This window comes from Epinephelus moara, chromosome 24, assembly GCF_006386435.1.
Source record: "Epinephelus moara isolate mb chromosome 24, YSFRI_EMoa_1.0, whole genome shotgun sequence".
NCBI classification, from domain to species: Eukaryota; Metazoa; Chordata; class Actinopteri; order Perciformes; family Serranidae; genus Epinephelus; species Epinephelus moara.
In genome coordinates, this window is record NC_065529.1 from 44123415 (window position 1) to 44129054 (window position 5640).

The window sequence follows — 5640 nt, forward strand, 5'->3', positions numbered from 1 at the left end:
CCTCCTGAAGTTAACTCAGTCATTTGGGAAACGCAACTGAGGGCTTTGTTTTGTTTGCTTCCGCTGGATGTTACACTATTAAGTTCCGACGGTGAAATACATGAGGTTTTCACGTGTTCCGCTTCCAATGGTTGGCAATTATAATTTCTATTATACAACAATTTTTTCCGACTTCCTACCGAGTAATTTGATTGGACGACAGGCATTCCGTGAGTGCTGATATAGAGTATAACATCACTGGGACTTGTAACAGTAAAATCACTCCGCTTACAGGTAGGCCTATTATAAATATAAATACAACCGTTAATTAACCAACTGTCACACTCGCTACATTGACGCAAACTGACACTATAGCGTTACACCATGAAGATGGATAGATATTTTCCCCCAAATTACATTTGAATTAAATTATGAGTGGTCGTCAGGAGAGGACGAGGAAATGGAAAGCCAGGACTCTTCTGTGCATACCTCCAGGTGTGTCAGCCAACCTCGACAAACTGGAGAGGAGCAAAAATGAAGCGAACACGGTCAGGAATGATCAATGATCATCTGATGAGGTACTAGTGTATGGCGTGCCGTTTGTAAAGTGGCTCACGCTGAAAATAACACTAACATTTTGCCACATTTAGCTTCAAACAATGTTTAAAAAAGTGCTGTGAATTTTTTAACGTCACCTTTTACCACATTTACAGCAATATTTGTTAAATTAGAAATATATTAAATAGTTAAATCTAAATGTTAAATCTAAATCTAAATCTAAATGTTAAATCTAAATTCTAAATCTAAATGTTAAATCTAAATTCTAAATCTAAATATTAAATCTAAATCTAAATGCTAAATCTAAGCCTAAATCTAAATGTTAAATCTAAATATTAAATCCAAATCTAAATATTCAATATAAATGTTAAATCTAAATCTAAATATTAAATCTAAATCTAAATGTTAAATCTAAATGTTCTGGGTGAAACTAAATATTTAGCTAATATGCAAATTCACACTGCCGGTCACCGAAAGTACTAAAATAAAAGCTCAAGATGGTCAGACTGTGTTTATCGAATCAAATAACGAATTTAAATGTAAAATGGAAATGGACACTTGAACATACACTAGTATGATAATAACTACCTAAAATAACAAGAAACTAACTTAGAGAAATTTTATTTGATGTGTACTTTGAGTTGTTAGTGTCCCTTCGGAGGGAATCACCTTGTTGTTTACAAATACTTCCGGGTAGAAAACCAGCAGAGTTTAGCTACATATATATGAATATCTCACATTTTTCACGTCACTATATCACTGTTTAGACTAATCTGGTGTTTATAAAGTCTATAAACACAATGACTGAACAAACATTAGCCTACTATCACGTTCTGAAATTAATAACATGATTATTGTAGATTAGCGGGGCTAACCGTTAGCTGTTAGCCCCGTTAGCAGTGTCTGTAATGACTCATTAAGTCTAAACGGTCCGTTAAAAAAATATTTTTTTCCAGCAGATGTCTTAGTTACAACATGATTGAGCTAACTGGAGTAGTGTCATGTCGTATCCGACAACGGGAGGCTTTTAACAGATGACGTCCTGATGTTAGCTTTGCTGCTGCTGCTGCTGCTGCTGCTGCAGCCACTGATGCTTTCTAGACATCGTGATTTCCCAAAACTGAATAAATACCACACATCGCAACACAAAACTGCTTTGCTAGCTCAATCATGTTGTAACTAACAGTGTGTTCACACCAGGCGCGAGTAAAATATTTGCCTCGCTCTACTCGCTTGAGTTTGACCGCTGGAATTTTTTTTTTTACTCGCGACATTCACGTGAGTCATTCGCGCGAGTAACAGTGTGTTCACACCGCTAGTAAATCAGACAAGTATGCCGGCTGGAAAGCAAGCTACATCGGTTGTGCTAACTGGGGCTAATGTTAGTGCTAACTTTGTTGATAGAAACGTACAGCCGATAGTTGGAATCAATTTTCAAAACTTACCAGGCAGACCGACCTTCTCACTCACTTTCCTCCACGCCAGGTCTTTCTTGGTCCGAAGCTTATAATTTGGGGACGTAACGTCATAAAGCTCAGGGTGGCCACAAACAGCTATTAATAGCTTGTCCTCCATTTTCGGAACAACGCGGGGCAGTTGTTGACCATTGAGGTCCATCCAGATATGGCAGAGAAGTGTGTGAAGGCTACCTGCATTCTCCATAACCCAGACACCTGCAGTGAGGGCGAGCATCCCAGTCGCCATCGGTGAAGTGGAGCCTGCATTGAATATTAGCACCAAAATAAATATCCATCTGTCGCCGGTGAGTTTTTTGCGTGTGAAAATCAATAAATATTCACTGTATCCGGCAAGTCACATGTCGCCTGAATGAATGTTGTTTACTACAGCGAGACAGTGGCAGTTTTTGACGTGTGAAAATCAATAAATATTCACTGTATCTGGCGAGTCACATGTCGCCTGAATGAAAGTTGTTTACTACAACGGCAGCAGCACGTCAGTGACGTCGGTGACGACAGGAAAATCTCAACGCTGATAGGCTGCCCCGACACAGCATCAAGCGAATATTTCGCTCGAGTTCAATATTTTGAACTTGCGTGAAGAGGCGAATGATGCGAATTTCGCGTGTTTGCTCCATTCGCGTCACGTCGCGTCATTCGCGTTGCGCCATTCGTGTCATTCGCGCCGCCGGCACAAATTCGCGTCTAATCGCGTCTTTACATTGACTTTGTATGTAATCTTATCGCGCAAAAAATTCGCCTCGTGCCCGGTGTGAACACACTGTAAGACATCCCCTTGAAAAATTTTTTTTTTTCACGGACCGTTTAAGAGTTAATGAGTCATTACAGACACCGCTAACGGGTTTAAGAGCTAACGGTTAGCCCCGCTAATCTACGATAACCATGTTATTTACAAAACGTGCACACAGAAATGGTAATGTTTGTTCAATCATTGTGTTTATAGACTTTATAAACATCAGATTAGTCTAAACGGTGATATAGTGACGTGAATTTCTCCAAACATGTTTCTTATTATTTTAGGTAGTTATTATCACGTTAATGTATGTTCAAGTGTTCATTTCCCCCAATAAGTTGGTTTTAATTCGTTATTTGATTCTATAAACACAGTCTGACCATCTCGAGCTTTTATTTTGGTACTTCCAGTTGACCGGCAGTGTGAATTTGCATATTAGCTGAATATTTAGTTTCACCCAGAACATTTAGATTTAGATTTAGCATTTAGATGTAACATTTAGATTTAGATTTAGATTTAATATTTAGATTTAACATTTATATTTATTTTAGATTTAATATTTAGATTTAACATTTATATTTATATTTATATTTATATTTATATTTATATTTAGCACTTTACGCTATTGTCCTATTTTTCCCAGCGTCACCGCCCTTGAAAAAGCGCTATTTTGTACTTCAATAGAAATCCGGCTGACGCCCCGCAGCGCGACACTTTTTGTGTGTGTTGGGGTGGCACTTGACTCGCGTCAATGACGCCGCCGTCATATGACGACGGCCGTCATATGACGCCGCCGGTGTGTTTTGGCCTTTAGAGTGCAGTACGGACCGCATATTTCTGTCCGAACCTGACAGTCATTTTGTTTTGTTATGTCCGAAACCGAACCGAGCCCGACATTATTTAATTACTAAAGCACTGAGTTTGTCATTATTTAATTACTAAAGCACTGAGTTTGTGTCACACAGTTGTTATGGTTACAGGCTATTTAACGTGTGCCGTGGGTGCTCTGCTGAGAGGGAGACCTCTATGGAAAACCGAAAGTGCCATATATCGCCACTATTTCAACGCTAAGACGCCGCTTTTTACGGCAGTTTTTAATTTAAACGCTGCAAGAAAGTGGCATTTTAGTTGTCACAGCGAGACCAAAACAACGGATCCACAAGACTTGGCTGCTGTGTTGCTCTTTTGTATTGCTCGAGGAAATTACTAAAATTCAAAGGATTAATTACTGATCTGCATGAAAGTATAATCACCGTGGCTGGAAACGCTTTGCTCAGAATTTATCGGTATATAAAATAAATAGGCTAAACAAAACCTTAATCATTGTATTGTACATTTAACCGTGAACCAACCAGAGCACTAGCCTACCTCTGTGAGAGACTTGGGCTTGTGTGTGTCAGCGTCATAAGTTTCCCCCTTTGCAGCACTTCTAAAAGTGGTTTGCCTCTAGCTCTGTGTCAAATAATGCCTACAATATTTTTCAAAATGTATGAAGTCCAAATGTATTACTCGTCATGCAATTTCTATTTATTAGTCTTGCTTTTTGTTTTGTTTTTATGTCATAATTATCTGAACAATCCTAGCTAAAACATTTATTTTGAGATGCTACTCGTTGCAGTTATTTCCATGTTCACCAGTAATCATTAGCACAATTTCTAATGTAAAACATCACATCTGATCTCTGCAAACTGGTGTGATCATTAGGCGATGTTACACATTTTAACCACAGGGTGGCAGTAGTGGTTAAAACTGGCTTTTCCCAGCTGCTGGAGCTACAAGGCTTCAATCTGTCGACCACACTCAATCAGCTATTATTTTTAATTTCATCATAATTCTTGCAGTTACGAAAACGATGTTGCTGCCGCCGCCGCCGCCTCCTCCTCGTCCAGACAGCGAGAGACTTCATTCAACCTTTAAAATAATATAATAAAATAGTTTTGGAAGTTTTTCCTGACTTGATTATTGATTGCAGCAGTGTGTGGTGGTGTTCATGTTACTGTTAAAATTCATACCAGATATACTCCATTTAAAAACCAGCAAAGCAAGTCTTAATACATTGTTTAATTTTACATTTAAACTGCACACATTTGAACAATTTACAGCACTGGAAATGTATTTAAAAAAAAGCTGTGGAGGATGTAAAGGTGAGTCAAGTTTGAATAATAGAAGCTTAATTTCCAGTGCAACATCGTTTTCGTAACTGCAAGAATTATGATGAAATTAAAAATAACAGCTGATTGAGTGTGGTCGACAGATTGAAGCCTTGTAGCTCCAGCAGCTGGGAAAAGCCAGGTTTAACCACTACTGCCACCCTGTGGTTAAAATGTGTAACATCGCCTAATGATCACACCAGTTTGCAGAGATCAGATGTGGCGCAACTTGATATGTTTTACATTAGAAATTGTGCAAATGGCCTGGCTATAAAAACTGCGGCCGCCTCGCTCTCGCGGTTTTATCGCCGTCAATTTACAGCAAGTCGGGATGAAGTCGCATAGACATAGGCCCAATTCCAATCCGATCCCTTACAGACTCACGGACTTCAGAGACGCGTTCATGTGAAGTGCGTGAGTGTGTGAGGGCTGTCCCATTGTCAAATCGTCGAGTCAGTGAGTGAGCCCTTTATGCCCCCTTACCGTAGGTCAGCATCGATGCGGACTTACGGTAAGGAAATTACCCACAGTTCATAGCGTTGGACGTCAAATACAGGGGTTGCCCTCGGAACACCGGAAGTAACACGGTCGGCAGATATGCAAACATTAACGTTATGGAAGGAGAGCGAAAAAACAGATAGATAAACAATGAAACATTACATTAACAAGGATTTAAGATGGTACATAAACACACATGAAGTCAGAGGAATACCAGTGGTTATATTCCACACACAAAGAATAG

The 5640-nt window shown here is 39.2% G+C and overlaps 1 protein-coding gene across 3 annotated transcripts in view; it reads left to right on the top strand.

Moving 5' to 3' along the window:
- The window catches only part of LOC126385587 (zinc finger protein OZF-like), a 98696-nt gene that overhangs the window by 16047 nt on the left and 77009 nt on the right, over nt 1–5640 (top strand). The window lies entirely within an intron of this gene.